Consider the following 18322-nt stretch of genomic DNA (forward strand, 5'->3'; position numbering starts at 1 on the left):
GCCAGGGTGACCGTTGTGCATTTATGTCACCGACTTGTCAGTTACAGATGCGGTTGGTACACCGCCCATGAATAGTAGCTAGATGACAGCTATCCTTATCTACTCTAGTTCGTGGCTCAATTAGTATGCCACCTTAGTTAGTTGAGTTTGGTTGAGACCCATATATAGGGTTCTTCTATTTCTTTGTACTTGAGTTCTTTTGGCTTACACAACTAAGAGAAGAGGAAAACTGTTTTCAATCTCCACCCTTGTGTGTAGTCCCCCATTGTGCAAGCAAGAAAGCTACAAGTGAGACTCCTTCCTTCTCTCCCACAATCTTGACATGGTATCAGAGCCTTGTTCGTGGTAAGGAGCTCAAGAAAGCAAGCCAAGCTCGCGGTGTTCTGGTAAGAGGAGCAGTGTTGCTTTCATTTTCTGTTTTGGGAGCAGATCTCTGCAGGTAGCACAGCCGGAAATTGCAAGAGTGCATTGTCTCAAGTTGAGACGCCCTTCACGGTGACGCAAGCGGGTAGTATATGCTGCGGGATAGGGCTTTAGCCCTTGGCGACCCTGTTTTTTTGATTTGAGGCCATTTCGGGGCGTGTTTTGGAGGCAGAAGTTTTCTACACGCACTTAGGAAAAGGCCCAGTTTTATGCTGTGCAGCCACTATTCTACAGGTCGGTGAAAAGTTACTGTAGAAATTGCATCGTATGCCTGTGCGCAGAGACATTGGGAGTTACAAAATCATCCTTGTTGCCTGTTGATGCAAAATCGTCACTAGGAAGTGACTGTGTGGTTAAATACCACTTGCGTCAGTTTTGCAAATTTGCCCTTGTGAGGCTGAAGCTGTGTTCTCTGCAGTGACACAATTTTTTGCAGTATTTTGTAATGGCGTCTGATTCTCTTTCACGGATTGTAACTGAAAAGCTTGACAAGAACAACTTCCAAGCATGGAAGTTTAGAATGACGAATTTCCTTATGGGAAAAGGATATTGGGAATTTGTTGTAGGAAATGAAGAAGAACCAGTTCTTCCTGATGTTCCCAATCAACAGCAAATGCAGGCATTCAAAGCATGGCATGAGAGAGCCACGAAAGTTATGTACTGACTGTCTATCAGTATTTCAGACTCTATGATTGTGCATATTCAGGATGCAAGTATGCCAAAGGAGGCATAGGATACTTTGTCAAAAATGTATAGCACAAATACGCAAGCCAGGAAAATGCAGCTCAAGCAAGAGTTGCATAATGTGCAAAGAGAAACTATGAGCATCAATGACTACCACATGAAGGTGAAGAAGATTGCAGATGCACTTGCTTCCATTCGGTCGCTAGTGGAAGATGATGATTTAGTTTCTGTGACCTTGAATGGTCTAGGAAAGGATTATGCATAGTTCCGAACATCCATTTCCATCCGTGAAAGAATTCCTAATTTTGAGGAGTTGATTGCTCTTCTAATTTCTGAGGAGCAGAGAAATGGAGGTGCATCTTCTTCAGGAGGAACTTCAAAAGAAGCTGTCTTCTACTCAAATCCTGGAAGAGGTAGAGGAGGCCGATTTGGAGGTCGTGGTAGAAATTAGAATATGCAGGAAACTCAAGAAAACCAGTCCTATGGAGGAGGACGTGGTAACTCTAGAGGCAGGGGGAGCCAAAGAGGTCGTGGTGGATGGCAAAGAGGCCAAAATGCAAACAACAATGTTGAATGCTACTACTGTGGTAAAATGGGTCATATGGCTAAATACTGCTATAAAAAGCAGAATGACATCATGAATGGAAAATTGCAACAAGGGAATTATGCATCTTCTAGTAGATAGGGTGATGACAGAAATGAGCATTTGTTTATGGTGCAGCACATGAACAATTCTGTGACAAGTGCAGAAGAAAGCAACGATGTGTGGTATGTTGACTCAGGTGCATCAAACCACATGACAGGTCATGCAGAATGGATGGAGGATGCAAGGAAAATGGAAAAACCAGGATTTGTGGAGACTGGTGATGATACTGCACATCCTATTGTGCAGATTGGAAAAATTCATTTGTCTATGTAGGATGGGAAAAAGAAATACCTGTCCGATGTATTTCATGTCCCGAATATCACCAAGAATCTGGTTTTTGTTGGTCAAATGGTTGAGCAGGGCTTGCAGGTCAGATTTAATCCTCATGGATGCTTTGTTGAGGATATGAAAAATAAAGGTCGCTTGATAGCAAAAGGAAAGAAGAAGGGCAGAATGTTTACGTTGGATGCAGACATGCCTGAATTGAGTGCAGCAATATTTGCACATGGGACTGGTGTAGTTGCGGATATTAATATCTGGCATAAACGCATTGGTCATGTTAATGTACAACGACTTAAATCAATGCAGGCCCAAAATATTGTTGCAGGATTGCCTAAATTCAAGGTTGCAGAAATGCATAAGGTATGTGAAGTCTGTCAATTTGGAAAACAGGCAAGGAAACCATTTCCTAGACATGTTCAAGAGAGTGAGAAGCCATTGGAATTAGTCCACTCTAATGTGTGGACTACTAAAGCTGCATCTCTTGGAGGTTGTCATTATTTTGTCACTTTTATTGATGACTATAGCAAAAAAATTTGGGTGTATTTTATGAAAAAGAAAAATGAAGTTTTTGGGCATTTCAAAACTCTTAAAGTTATGGTTGAAAAAGAAACAGGCCTGCAAATAAAATGCCTAAGGTCAGATGAAGGGAGAGAGTACCTCTCAAATGAGTTTGCAAGGTTCCTGCAGGAGCATGGCATAAAGCAACAATATTCATGCAGTCATACCCCACAACAAAATGGAATTGCAGAAAGGAAAAACAGGCATATTGGAGAGGTATCTCGTGCCATGCTCAACGAAAAAGACTTGCCAGATTTTTACTGGACTGAAGCAGTTGCTACAGCAGTTTATATAATGAACAGGACTCCCACTGCAGCAATACATGGGATGACTCCAGAGGAGAGGTATACTGGTAGGAAACCAGATATTTCTCATTTGAAAATTTTTGGTTGCATTGCCTATGTACATGTGCCAGATGAGTTGAGATCCAATTTGGATCGAAAAGCTGAGAAGTGCATGTTTATTGGTTACTCTCTGCAGCAAAAAGGGTATAGATGCTATAACCCTTCTACTCGTAAGTTTACAGTGAGCAGAGATGTTATTTTTGATGAGATGAGTAGTTGGTATAAACCAGTAAATGTGATTGATGATGTAGATGCACAAAATGGTAATGCTGCACAGAATTCACAGTAGCAGTCACAAAATATTAGTGGACCTGGAGTGTCCTCTAGCAGTGGTTCACATTCTTTGCCATGGACAGGCAGATTGAGATCAGGAGAATATTCTCAAAGCAATGCAGATAGTGGGATGCAAGTATCACGAAAAGGAAAAGAGAAGGTTGATCAGCCCATGTTTGATGTGAATGCAGGTCACTCTTATGTGGATGGTGAATCCAGTGGCTCAGAACAGAGCATTGATGATGAGTTGGGTATTCCTTCTATTGTTACACCTGGAGTAACGAAGACCAGGGATGTTTTGAGAGCACCTAGGAGTGAACCTACTTTGCGCAGGTCTATGAGAGCTAGGTATCCTGTGGATAGGCTGAAATATGATGGATTTACAGCCATTCACTATGCATATATGGTCAAAGTGATACAGGAATCAGAACCCACTTCTTTTGAGCAAGCCATGGGAAAAGAAAAATGGGAGAAAGCCATGGATGAAGAAATGGATGACTTGGAAGCAAATGCTACATGGGAATTGGTACCTTTGCCTAAAGGTAAGAATGCAATTGGCTGTAAGTGGGTTTATAAGGTGAAGCACAATGCAGATGGTTCTGTGAACAGATACAAGGCAAGATTAGTAGTCAAGGGGTATGCACAAACATATGGCATTGACTATGAAGAAACATTCAGCCCGGTTGCAAGGATGGCAACCGTAAGAGCAGTCATTGCTATGGCTGCATCAAATGGATGGTCTTTACATCAGATGGATGTAAAGAATGCATTCTTGCATGGTGATTTGCAAGAAGAGGTCTATATGGAGTAGTCACCAGGTTATGTGCATGGTGTTCATCCTGAGTTTGTTTGCAGGTTGAAGAAAGCTTTGTATGGCTTGAAGCAAGCACCTAGAGCATGGTCGACAAGATAGGACAGTATCTTGTCACTATTGGCTTTCAGATTTCCAAGGTAGATTTCTCACTTTATGTGAGAAAAACAGAGAAAGGTATTATGCTACTTGTCATTTATGTTGATGATTTGATTATGACAGGTGACAGTGATGAAGATGTCCTTCATGTGAAAATGCTATTGAAGTAGAAGTTTGAGATGAAGGATTTGGGAGAGCTGCATTATTTCTTGGGCATTGAGGTGATTAGATCACCAAGTGGGATACAGCTCTTGCAGAGGTAGTATGGATTGGACATGCTGTCCAAATATGGGATGACAGGCTGTAAGCCTATTTCAGTTCCTTTGGAGCAGAATGTGAAGCTGAGCGGCGCAGATGCAGGTGAGCTTCCGGAAGACCCTACTATGTACAGACGCATAGTAGGAAGCTTGATTTATATGACTACTACCAGGCTAGATTTGAGCTATGCTGTTGGACTGGTAAGTCAGTTTATGCAGGCTCCAAGGAAACCGCATTTGGATGCAGCTAGACGCATACTCAGGTATGTGAAGTCCACATTGCAGTATGGACTACTTTATGAGACTGGGGTTCAGATACAGTTGCATGGATACACTGATGCTGATTGGGCTGGTAGTATTTCTGATAGATGATCTACCATTGGATATGTGTTCTCTTTTGGGAGTGTTGCAGTCACTTGGAGCAGCAAGAAACAGCCTACAATTGCCTTGTCGAGCACAGAGGCTGAGTACAGGGGTGGAGCAATGGCTGCATGTGAGGTAGCTTGGTTGCATAAGCTACTTTATGATATGCATCAGCCTATAGATGGGCCAGTTGTCATTTATTGTGACAACATGAGTAGTATACACTTGGCAAATAACCTAGTCTATCATTCTAGAACAAAGCACATTGAGGTGCATTATCACTATGTGCGGGAGAGGGTTTTACTAGGTCTTATTTATCTAGTTTATGTCAGCATAGAGGATCAGGTAGCTGACATATTTACAAAGGCATTGGGCGCAGAGAAGCTGCACAAGTTCAGAGACCTGCTTGGTGTGCAGGAATTGGGATTGAGCTCGAGGTGGAGTGTTGAGATATCGACCTCCACTCGTGATATGCCAGGGTGACCGTTGTGCATGTATGTCACCGACTTGTCAGTTGTTGCAGATGCGGTTGGTACACCGCCCAGAGAATCAAGCTCACTCTACTCTACCAACTCTCTAGCTATAGCTTAGTTGTATGTCATGTGTGGTCAATAAGTGAGTTGGCGACTCTTCAACCATGGTTAGACCTAGCTTATTCACTATTGTAGAGTTAGATTGTGAGAGATAGACTGATAATATAGAATGAAGGATGAAGATGATAGAGAGCACACTACTTTGCCCTTGCTCCACCATGTTGCCTCCTTATCTCCCATGAACTTTTAACAGGGTATCAGAGTCGGTGTTCAAAGGAGGTCAAGTGTAAAGTTGTGATTTGCAGACCATGAGGAAGATCTCTATAAAAGACTAGAAGGCATGGACTTTTTGTGCTTGTTGCTCAAGGCCTATTGAGGCATTTAAAGGGAGTTTAGTGGCTTATAGTGGAGCTCTAGGAGGTGAGCTTTTTGTGATCAACAACCAGTCTAGCAATTTAGCATGAAGTAGTAGAGAAATGAGCATGTTTTCATGTTGATAGTGTGGGTCAGCATTAGAGCTATGGTTGATATCTTCCTTGCTGACTATTGAGTGGACATTGTATTGAATCTTGGGCACCATTAAGTGTTGATTACAATAGTAACAAACAACAACAAACTCATGATCTAATACAACAGACTACAAGGAAATACACTTTTTTCTTGGGCATTGAAGAGAATGACAACAACTCATTTGAAAGCTTGTGACATTTAAAAATTGGAAGATACCTTTGAGCATTGGTATTAGACATCTATGTCTTGGTTTGAGCATCCATAGTGCTACCTAATCAATAGCAAGTCTGCATGTACAACCAATGTGAATTGTGGGACATTCCAGCCATGTAATGCTCGACAATGACACACTTGGACATCAAGGGATGCTTGGCAATGAACTTGGCATCATACTCATGTATTTGGGATCATAGGAAGTGAACTAAAGGTGTATGTTGTAGACATGGTGCTATAATAAATCTAGGATAGCTTGCATCTTGACATTTCTGAACTCATTAAAGCTTTTGTTGATGCTTATGCATGTTTGGATGATATTACATCATTATGGGATGGTTCTTGGGTTACTATGAGAAGTGAATGCCTCAGTTTTGAACTAATTTGTTGCTGGTATAACAGTCTATTGACTAGTCATTACTTTTTGGAAGTTTTTTTTTCATGTTTGAATGAGGTCTATTCAGTTAGTACAGAGATATTTTTGGCATGCTATTGAGCTGAAATATCACTAGTTACTATAGAGATATTAGTGCAGCCAATGAAGGACTAAAACTGTCATGTTTCGGAAGGTGTATACCTAAGCTCTTTAATCGAGATCTTTTGGGATTCTGTTTGATGTATTAATGTCTGCTCCATGTAGGGAATGAGCTAGAGTGCACTGGATGTATAGTAGCTGCCTAATGTACATGTGTTGCTTGAATGTTATGCAAGCATTGTGTCTTTGCAAATACTATTTGGTTTGTAGGGAGTTAGGCATTGTTAGCATAAAACTTGGATATGTCAATAAACACTTTCAATTGTAGTTATGAAAATTTTAGATAGGTCGATCAGTTAGCCTCTATTGGAGCTGAAGTAGATGATGAAGATTTGGTTATAGTGACACCGAACAATCTTGGACCTGAGTATAGGTCATTTGATACTTCTATCTTAGTGCAATCAAAGATGCCTGATTTTATTGAGCTAGTTTCATTGCTTGTTAATAAAGAGGTAAATCTTGGATTACTTAATGGTTCTAGTGGATCAAAGGGTAGAGATACAATTTTTTATTTGAATAAAAGAGGTCGAGGAAACCGTGGGAGAGGGTTCTCTCGTGGTCAAGGAACTAGTCAAAATCCATCACAGAATAATCGATATATGCTACTACTGTCTAAAAATACCAAAGGTAGTGGATACTATCAAGAAAGGGGGAGATCCAACTCTAGAGGTAGAGGTTTGTGGCAATTACAGAGTACACATGAAAACATAAATAAGGATAAGGATTGCCACTACTATGGAAAGTATGGGCATATTGCTAAGGAATGCTAGAAGAAACAAGGGAATCAGAAAGGCAAGCAACATGGTCATTATACTTTGTCTAGTCATGTTGAGGATGCTACTACTATTGATAGGTTGTTTGCTATGACATATGTTTGTGATCATGCTACTAAAGAAAATAAGTTAGATGATGTATGGTACATTGACTCTAGGGCATCCAATCATATGACTTTGCATGGAGAATGGTTCATTGTCATGGTACTTGATAAGCATGGTTTTGTCTACACAAGTGATAAGCATGGAGAATGGTTCATTGTCATGGTACTTGATAAGCATGGTTTTGTCTGTACAAGTGATAATACACAACATAACATTGAGCATAAGGGTTAGTTCTCTTGGTTGTACATGATGATCAAAAGAAGAGCCTACATGATGTATTGCATGTCCCCTCCATTACTCAGAATCGTTGGCAAAAAGCAAAATCTGCAAGTGTGATGTAATGAACATGGTTGTTTTATTGAGGATTTTGGAAATGCTTGTAAGCTAATTACTAAAGGCAGATGACATGGTCATATGCTTACTTTGGATGCTAGTATTACATAGTTGGAATTAGCTATGTTTGCACATGGATGGGGTGTAGGGTGTAGTCAGAGATCTTGAGATTTGGCATAAGAGTGTAATATTCCACCCCCCCCACACCCGCTCTGCACGGGAACCACCCCCCCAAACTAGTTAAATTAAATAAAAAAATTTAATTATTCTCCCCCCTTTCATCGTCGACAGGAGGAGGGAGTGGCGGATGATGTAGGGGGAAGGAAGCTAATGACGAGGAAGAGGTTGCTTAAGTGGGGGTAGAAGTCAAAGAAGAAGTGGAAGACAAAGCTGAAGAGGAAGTGGAAGATGACTCCGAGAGGGGAGACATCATGATGATGTCGATGGGAGGAAAGAAGATGATAAGAAGGTGATGATGATAAAGTGAGAGAGAGGAGGCCACGTGGCCAATCACCCCCTGGGCATAACGGCCCTTTCGCGGGCAGTTGGGAGGCCCCAAAACTCCCCGCCACCATGCAACACCACGTTCCCCCCCACTATCATTTTCCCTCCCCCCCTCCCCCCCTTGGAATCAAAGGAAAAGGGGCTCGACATGTTGAGCAGCACGCTTGAGAGAGAGAGAGAGAGAGAGAGAGAGAGAGAGAGAGAGAGAGAGAGAGAGAGAGAGAGAGAGAGAGAGAGAGAGAGAGAGAGAGAGAGAGAGAGAGAGAGAGAGAGAGAGAGAGAGAGAGAGAGAGAGAGAGAGAGAGAGAGAGAGAGAAGAAGAAGAAGAAGAAGAAGAAGAAGAGGGAGAGAGAGTGGGAGAGAGAGAGTGTGTGTGAGAGGGAGAAAGACTCCTTGACGATTCTCCCCTTTCCCTCCTAAGAGAGTGGCCACACGCATATTTCTTCCCCTTTGCCCTTGAATCTACTCCCTATACCTCTCGCAAGATTGTCCTCCATCCTGCAAGCTGAAATTTTCCCCAATTTGCCCTATTCTCAAGCAAGTGGCTGTTGAAGTCTTGTGCAAGTCTCGTGTCTAAAAGAGGAGAAGACCAAGGACAGCCCCCAAGCGGGAAGTGTCATGCGTAGATAGCAACCCCACAATGAGCAACGAAGCCTCGGGAGAGGGCATCACTACCAATCCATTTGCAGCAGCGGTCGTAAGTAATGTATTCCCAATTTAATAGATGCTTGCTTAATTTCCTGCATGCGATACATTAGGTTCCAAACTTTACCATGTGAGAATAGCTCGTTGAAAAAGGTAAACTTCGTCTTTACTATTCAAAGGATTGAGTTTCCCAAATGCTTGTTTCAAGAGAAGTTAATTGCATTTAGATTCTATGGGATAAATTCATAAATAATATATAAGGCTTCAAGCATTGTCGACTCCCCATCCTCGCAATAGTAGAGGCATTTTCATCGCCTTTAAGGTATTTGCTACGGCTTGCATGGTAAGCGATCTAGCCTAAAGGAAATCCATCCTAGAAACTCTAGGCTTTGTCCAAGCCCTTGCTAACAACACAAACTAATAGGTCATGTTTGGTAGATTGGAATCTTGATGTTATGCATAGTTAGCACAAACAACAATCATAAGGGCTAAAACTAAGATGCCTTGGGGTCCGTTTGGCAACTACTACCTTCATCAACCCAACTTGGGGATTGGGCTGGGTACAAACTACAATTCCAAGCTTCAAAGGCAAGTGGAGAGCTCTAGGGATTAGGAAACCCTAAGTCAAGGAAGGACAGATGCTTTTGTACTTGTTGGGAAGAAGGCTGGGTTATCAATTAATGTAAGAACTTATGTCTTGTACAATGTTTGAAACCTTAACATATGCCTTAGCCAAAAGAAGGGTGTGTTAAGAAAAATTTACATAGAACCACTCTTGATTCCAAGGGGGAGAGCAAATACGCGATGGGAAGGTTATCACGTCTATTCCTGCAATGTTGAAAAAGGACATTAGTGTTTTGTTGATTGATCTAACATCATCCTAATTGATTTTTGCATTAAACTGATTGTTGGGATGTGACTTGGATGATTATTCCAAGTGCTTGTGTTTGATGGTAAATGCATGGCAGGGGTCTGTGATGACAAGTTGCAATGGGAATAAAAGAATGTTTACTTGGACAATGATATTAGGGATAAATGCCTTGATTGTTCTTGATTCTTAATTAGATTAATTAAGGAAGGATATTTTGTGCGGGTGGACCATCTCCAAGGTCACGTCACGTTTCAACGAGAGAGGGAACTGCTCGATTTATGGGCCGAAGGTCGAGTGGTGAAAAGGCCAACCACGGAAGTTGTGTCTCACTCCTAGTTCACTTGGGGTTAGGTGGAGCTGTGGACACCCCTTGCCTAGTTCAGAATGGAGTTGAAGACTGATGTGAGCCTAGCATCTGTGGCGTTGGAAGATCCTATTCTAGAGAAAGGATGGAAATTATGGTGCCATGTGATTTGGACCAGGTATTTCTGTTGGATAGAAGGGATACATAATTTCTCCTATATGGGCAGGAGACAAAGATTAATGTGAAGATAAGTTAAGGAATTTGTTTGAACTTATTTGTCTTACTCTGTATTCGTGTCTCTGCCATAAATTATGTGAACAAACCTTGTTCACTAAAAGACTTAATTAATAAAGCTGATTTTAAATGTCACACATAAATGTGATAGGACTTAATTAGATAACTAAAGAACACCCATTGAAGGAAGCAGGTGGGTGGAACCCCCAACGGGCCTGTCCTACGGTAAGGTGGTCCCAAAGAACTGGGAGGCTTCTCACAGGGTTTTACCATCATTCGACCTTTAGGTATTGATAGGTTAGAACCCGATTCATGCTATTTAGGGGACCAGAATGGGACTATGCCCTACGGGTAGAGAGGTTGAGCGATACATCCCTCTCATTTTCCATTCTCTTTGAACCAAGTGTGGCATGGATCTACTCCAGATTGGGCATCTCTGCATAAAGTAGGATGTCCACGACCCGATGCTAGAATGTTGTCAGGAGACCTTGACCACTAGGAACTCGGATTTCAAGTCGATCCTAGTGGGTTCAATCGTGAACATTTCATTGTGAGGTGGACTCGAGAAACCCTAGGTGACAAACCCCATAACATTCCATGGGAGTGCCGTGCGGTGTTGCTTAGATTCGTCTCTCAATGGACCACTAAAAACGTGCTTGGACAACCAATAGGTGGAGCCAATAGGCGGGCACGTTACAAAGAGGATTGGACATGCGAATGCTCAAAGGCCTTAAACTATGCAAAGAAAGCATGTTGGGTATAGGCTTGCTAGAGTTTGCATATTCAGATTTAGGTCATGTTTGTGATGCATGTCAATTCAGTAAGAAATGTTGGTTTCTGTCTATGAAGCATGTTTAGAAAATCTCTAGGCGATTGCATTTGATTCACTCAGATGTTTGGGGACTAGCCCATAATGCTACTCTTGGTGGATCTAGATATTATGTAACATTCATTGATGATTTCAATAGTATACATGGGTGTATCTCTCGAAGCAGAAAGATGAAGTGCTAGTTGATTTTAAGGACTTTAAGTAACACATTGAGAAATATTTGATTGCTCTATCTCATGTCTGAGATCCGACAGTAGTGGTGAATATGTATCCAATGAATTTGATAGATTCTTGGCAAAGAATGGCATTCATAGGTAGCTTACTTGCAGCTACACTCCATAGCAGAATGGAGTCGTAGAAAGAAATAATAAGGTTCTTATGGAGACCACTTATGTGATACTTTACAAAAAGAATATGCCACTATATTATTGGGGTGAAGCTACAATGACATCTATATATGTGCTGAATCGTACTCCTACTGCATGGACTCATGACTTGACACCATATAGCATAAGTTGTTGTACAGCCATAAGACATAAGCTAGACATCAACCATTTGAAATTCTTTGGTTGCATTGCATACATACACATTCTAGATGAGAAGAGGAAAAAGTTGGATCCTAAGGCATAAAAGTGTGTGTTTATTAGCTATGCTTAAGAGTGAAAGTCTTATAAATGTTTTGATCCGTCTACTAGAAAAATAATAATCAGCTACTATGTCTAGACCTACAGATGATGTATCTCCGAGTGTTTCACCTTGGACTAGCACGTTACATAGTCATGCATCATGATCCATTGACATCATTGTGTTAGTGAGGGGAAGAAATGAAGCAAAAGGCAAAGGCAAAGAGAAAGTTCTTAATGATGCTTGTGGGATGATGACTTCAAGATATGACTCAACTAACAACTTAGATAGTGAATTTGGCATTCCATTTGTTTACACACCTGGGGTTATACTGGACATGTACTGCCTATGAGATATGTACAAGCCTTGACTAGATATGTACTACCTCATGAGAGAGGGGAATCAAGCAATATGCCTTAGTTTGAGAAGGTTGATACCCTATTGACAAGCTTACACATGATGGGCTTTTAGCGAAGCATTATACATACATGACAAAGGTCACGGAACATAGAGAGCTCCTTACATTCAGTGAAGTTGTTGTGTATAAAAATTGGTATGAAGTAATGGATGAGGAGATGAATGCATTGGCTGAAAATTAGACTTGGAAATTGGTTGCATTGCCTGACGGTAAGAAGTAAATTGGTTGTAAATGGGCTTATAAATTTAAGTGCAAGTTTGATGGTAGCATTGAAAAGTACAAAGCCAGGTTAGTGGCAAAAGGATATGCACAACAGTATGGCTTAAATTATGAAGAGACATTCAACCACATTGCCAAAATGGCAACTATCAAGATAATGATTGATTTGGCATTGCAATAAAGGATTGGAAATTACAATAAATGGATGTGAAGAATGCATTTTTGAATGGAGACTTGGATGGTAGAAGAGGTGTTTATGGATCAACTGGAAGGGTGTGTGCACCCTCAGTATTCGAATTATGTTTGTAAGTTGAATAAAGCATTGTATGGGCTGAAACAATCTCCAAGAGCATGGCATGCATGGATTAGCACTTACTTCTAGAGTCTTGGATTTGCAATTGGAAAGGTTGATCATGTCTCTTTATGAAGAAGACAAATGCAGGTCTTGTGGTATTAGTCATTTATGTTAATGATCTAATCATTATAGGAGATGATGACATTGGGATATAGAATGCTATGGCTATGTTGAAAATTGAATTTGATATGAAGAATTTGAGAGAATTGAAGTTTTTTCTAGGCATTGAGGTTGTAACTTTAGCCAATGGACTTTGGCTAATGCAAAGATAGTATCCACTTGAGATGTCAAAGAAATATGGTATGAAAGATTACAAATCTTTGGATACTCCATTGGATTAGAATACTATGTTGGATGTGAATGTTGGAGCTAAAATTTCAGATGCTACTATGTACAAGCAAATAGTAGAAAGTCTCATCTATCTTGCTGCCATGTAGCATGGCCCTACTATCTCCTAGCCCTATCTAGCCACCCTCAACCTCTACTATCCTTACTCACAATTGCCTGTACCTATGGCCAAGGTTCCTACCCAACATGTAGCAACCTTACATGTCGCATGTCATGCGGATCACATGCTCACCTTATCCTAATACCCACTTCCTCTATCCTACCCTATACAAACATGTTTAGGTTGCTTGCACTGTGCCTCCTTTGACCTATGCCATGCCTTGTGGCCTTTCCGTGGCTTTTTTGTTCAATTATCCATGGACTAGGATGACTTTCCTCCTGTGGCTAGAGATATGACCATGGATGTTCAACGTGCACTAATGAGATGGCTTCTCATGTGGGGAGAGAGAGAGAGAGAGAGAGAGAGAGAGAGAGAGAGAGAGAGAGAGAGAGAGAGAGAGAGGAAGGATAGCCATCATCACCCAAGCATCGGCATTGCACAAAGAAGTATCTCTTTCCATCTTGCAAAAACTCTATCCCCACCCCTCCAGTCTCTAGCACCTATTGGATAACTCCATGTTCCTTTGCAAGGGCCTCATCTCGTAAAGGCCCTACCTAGCCACTCGAGACTTGTAGCTGCACCCTTTGACTCAGACAAAGCTGGGGGCTTAGCACATAGGAGGATTCACATTTGCAATGCCCTTGTAGAAGCAAAGCTTTGGAGTGGGAAGTGCTAGAGCCACAAGTGTGGATAATGTGCCCTCGCTTGTGAACCAATCCCAGGTTTTTCTTGTAGAATTTAAAATTTTATTAACACAAAAGAGAAAAATATTGCAAATTTTTCTTCAAATTATAAATGAGTATTTCATATTTTAAGGAATACATTTTGACATAAAGAAATAAAGGGATGAAATAGAAATTATTAATTTAAGAGAAAGGAAAATAGAAAAATTCTAAATACTAGAGTTTTTTGTCTTTCCTTAAACAAATAGGTTAGGGTAGTAAAAAATGATGCAAAAATTAGGGAAAATTGAAGGGTAGTTGAATCTAAAAAACTTGCATTGAGAAATAGATCAAACATTAAAATTCAAAAAAATCAATTAGGAAATTTGAATAAACTCTATTTTTGACAAGGAATAAAAGAATGAATAAATGCATTGAATATATGTAAGGCATCTTAAGTCTTGTAGTGATAGGAAAGAGAAGGATTAATCTAACTAAAATTAATTCGTTATTTTGTTACAAAAATAAATTAAGTATATGGAAAAACCTCTTGATGGACCACTAAATTGGGTTGGTGAGGACCTCTTGGTCGGGCATATTGCACATCCTCTTTAATTTGTATCCAAACTAAAGGATATTTTAAACCACTTTGTGTAAAGGATACACATATTCAACTAGCATATTAAAAAAATATATTGATAGATACCTTAGTTTCTAAACAAAACTCATCAAGTCCTTAAATTTTTTTGGAGAATTCATAAGAAGCAAAGCCTTGAAATTACTAGGTTCAGGTGAAATGCAATTAAGAGATACTTCATGACCTAAGAGTATCACTTTACCCCTTGCTATCTTGCATTTATCACAATTTAGATGTTTCCCATCTTGATTTAGTTTGTAAAAAACATCATCTAGCTTTTTAGCATGCAAAGCTCTAGAGTTGTATATGCAAAAGTTATCCATATTCACTCGCAAGGATTTCCTAATGAAAGGAGCAAATACTCAAATTAACCCATCTTTGAAAGCTAGCATATGAATTCATCAAACCAAAAGGCATTACCTTGTAATAGAAACATCCCCAAGGAGCAATGAACAATATCCTTTTATGATCCTCCTCTGTTATTCTAACTTGAAAGTATTTAGAATATCCATCACATACACTATAAAGCTCATGACCTGCTAATAGAACCAAAATCTCATCCTGAAATGGAAGAGGATAGTAATCCTTTTTTATCACAACATTAAGAGGTTTAAAATCAATAGATTCTCTCCATTTTTCATTCTTCTTTGGTCTGATTACAACATGAGTTACCCATTTTGCATCATCAATGGGGTAAATGAACCATGCATCTAACAATTTTCAAACTTTAGGTACACTTTCTTGAATTATACCAAGTCCTCTTAGCTTCTAAGTTATTGGTTTATATCCTTCTTTCAATTTGATGTGATGTACAATGCTATTGGTACCCCTCACCTCTGTTGATAATATTTAGTGGCAAATAGCTTCAGATATTTTTAAAATATGGCTAAATAATTAGCTATTTTACCATTAGTTAAGTCATTTCCAAGCATGTTCATCAACTTAGGTAACCCAACATTCATTTCTTGCCACTAGTTATGCTCATTTCATGTTGCAGATTTATTGTTTTCTTCTCCTTTGTTGGGCCCTGAACTAATATCCCAAAAAGGTCAACATCTTTGGAAAGTAAATCGCCTTTCCATTCTCTATCTTCTTCATCAATGCTAGAACTTTATGAATCACTAGTCTCATCTATATCAACATCACTTTCATGTCCTCCTTGAATGATAGACCATGTTTTCATGTCAAAGATTACCCTCTTATGAGTAGGTTTGTCCAAATAGAGTTCTAATTTGCCTCTACACTAATTCTGTTTGGAGCTCATACCAATCAACCATGGTTGCTCCAAAATGAGAGGATATGCCCCAAGCTTTGTAGGCATAACATGAAAGTCAAAGCATGCCCTTTGGCCTCCAATATTAATCTCTAAGTTTTCAATAACTCCTAAACACTTTACCTTTGAGTTGTTAGCCATTTTAACCTTAAACATTGAGTTTCCTATCATTTTAAGATGCATTTGCAACATTGTCTCTTCAACAATTATACAAACTCGTGCAACACTTGAACAATTTTCCTTCCATATATCCATACATCCATAATAGGTATAATATCTTTCACAATTGAGAGGCATACAACCCCCACATGCTTAGCTCTGGTCCTCCCTTTTCTGATACTAACTAGTCCATTCCATTGTCTTCTCAAGGATGAACTCATCTATAGTAGTTGCCCATATGTAACATTAGCCTTTTTATTTTTAAAATATTCAAGAAGGTTGTAAGGAACTTGATTGACTCGTAAGGCAAAATTGCCCCATTTGAATTTTCCTTCCTTGTCTAGCCTATTTGCTAGCCTTTAGCTCATCTACAACCTATTTTTCTTTTTTAATTCTTGCTATACTTTGAGCTTCAGTTTCAGTATCCCTCTCTTTGACTCTCTTATTAGCTAGAATATCTACAAATTTTCCATTGTCAGATATGTAGGTTTAAATTAGATTCATACTAGGTTGGACTTCATTAGGTAATCTTTCCAATTGTTGCCTAGCAAGTTCAAGTTGTTGTGGTCTAGCATCTTGCCTAGCATTTTGTTGTGGTATGTTCTACATCTCCCCATTGATTGGGGCATGTACAATCAATTCAAAGAGGATAGATCCAAGCTCAATGAGTAGCCTTTGAGCCTTTTTAGGATCTGACTTCCACTCTAATCTCAATAAAGCATTGAGATCAACGAAAGACATTATTGTGGCACTATCATTTAATTTCATACAATCCTTTGCCTTCCAATCTAGTGTGTACATGAAGTCTTTGATGCATGTCAAAGGGAGCTTATGAAAAGTACTTTTAGCTCATGTATAAAGTGTGTGGCTATAATTAATGCATGTAAAAATTGTTCTAAAACAATGTGCAATCTGCATATAGTATGGGGTCAAAATGGGGCATATTCATCTAGTCTTTAGCCCATTGGACCTCTCGTAAAAGCAAGGAAACTCTTCCACTATAGTGGTTGGGTGCCAAGAGTCTTCTTCTGGGGGTAGACATTGCCATTTGATTGAGGCATTCCTTGATGGATTGAGATCTCAAGTATTTATCTCATTGCCCAATGACTACCTTAGGATATAATTAATGATGTATTCTTCATCTATGAGAGGTATCTCTTCCACATATTCCACTGAGATGCCAATGAAGGGCTTCAGTTGGTTAACATGAAACACATTGTGAATCTTGATGGTGGAGAAAAACTCTAATAGGTAAGCCAATGAAGGGATTCAGCTAGTTGACATAAAACACATTGTGAATCTTGGCGGTGGAGAAAAGCTATAATCAGTAAGCCAACGAAGGGCTTTAGCTGGTTGACATGAAACACATTGTGAATCTTGGTGGTGTAGAAAAGCTCTAATTGGTAAGCCAAGTCACCAGATGACCAATATCTCCTAGTCATAAACATTCATTTGTATCTCCTTTTCATTAAGGTTATGGATCTCAAAGCAATCACACCATGCTCTTGTAGTAATACAATATTGATACCTCTACCACTAGCATCACATTGAATGGTAAACTCTTTTGATAATTCAAGGGCATACGAGGATGGGGGTTGAAGTAAGCAGTTCCTTCAACTAGTTAAAGCTACGATCAACAAAAGCATTCTAAAAAAATATTTTGTAAATCAATCTATCAAACGTGCTACAATGGTGGCATAATACTTGATGAAACATCTATAAAATGAAGAGTAATCAAGGAAACCACATAATGAAGTGGTACTAATTAGTGTGGGCCAATCCTTACACATTGCACATTTTTGGGGTCAATGTGTATGCCCTTTTAACTAACAATGTGTCCCAAGTGCTCCATTAAGGTCTACATGAAGATGCACTTACTTGCATTAATAGATAGCCTATGATCTCTCAAGACATCAAACATCCATCTAACATGAGTTACTTGACATGTGTCAAGTATTCCTCTTGTGATTTGTTGTAAATGAGAATGCTATCAAACATCCATTTAACATGAGTTACTTGACATGTGCCAAGTGCTCCTCTTGTGATCTGTTGTAAATGAGAATGCCATCAAAGAATCGGAGCACCAATTTGAAAAGGAAGGGACATAATATTTTATTCATGACACTCTAAAATGTGGTAAGGGTATTTGTCAATCCAAAAGGCATGACTAGGAAATGATAAAACTCACGATTAGTCCTGAAAGCCATTTTGACCTCATCACTCTTCCATACATATATTTGATGATAGCTAGAGAGCGGATCAATCTTAGTGAAATATTGTGCCCCTTTCAACTCATCCAACAAGTTATCAATCCTTCAGATAGGATATTGGTTCTTGATTGTGATCTTATTTAAGTCTCTGTAGTCAATGCATATGGGAAAAGAGCTATCTTTCTTCT

Source organism: Lygodium microphyllum, chromosome 14 (genome assembly GCF_053477565.2).
Source record: "Lygodium microphyllum isolate KBCC chromosome 14, Lygodium_microphyllum_v1.1.10, whole genome shotgun sequence".
NCBI lineage: Eukaryota > Viridiplantae > Streptophyta > Polypodiopsida > Schizaeales > Lygodiaceae > Lygodium > Lygodium microphyllum.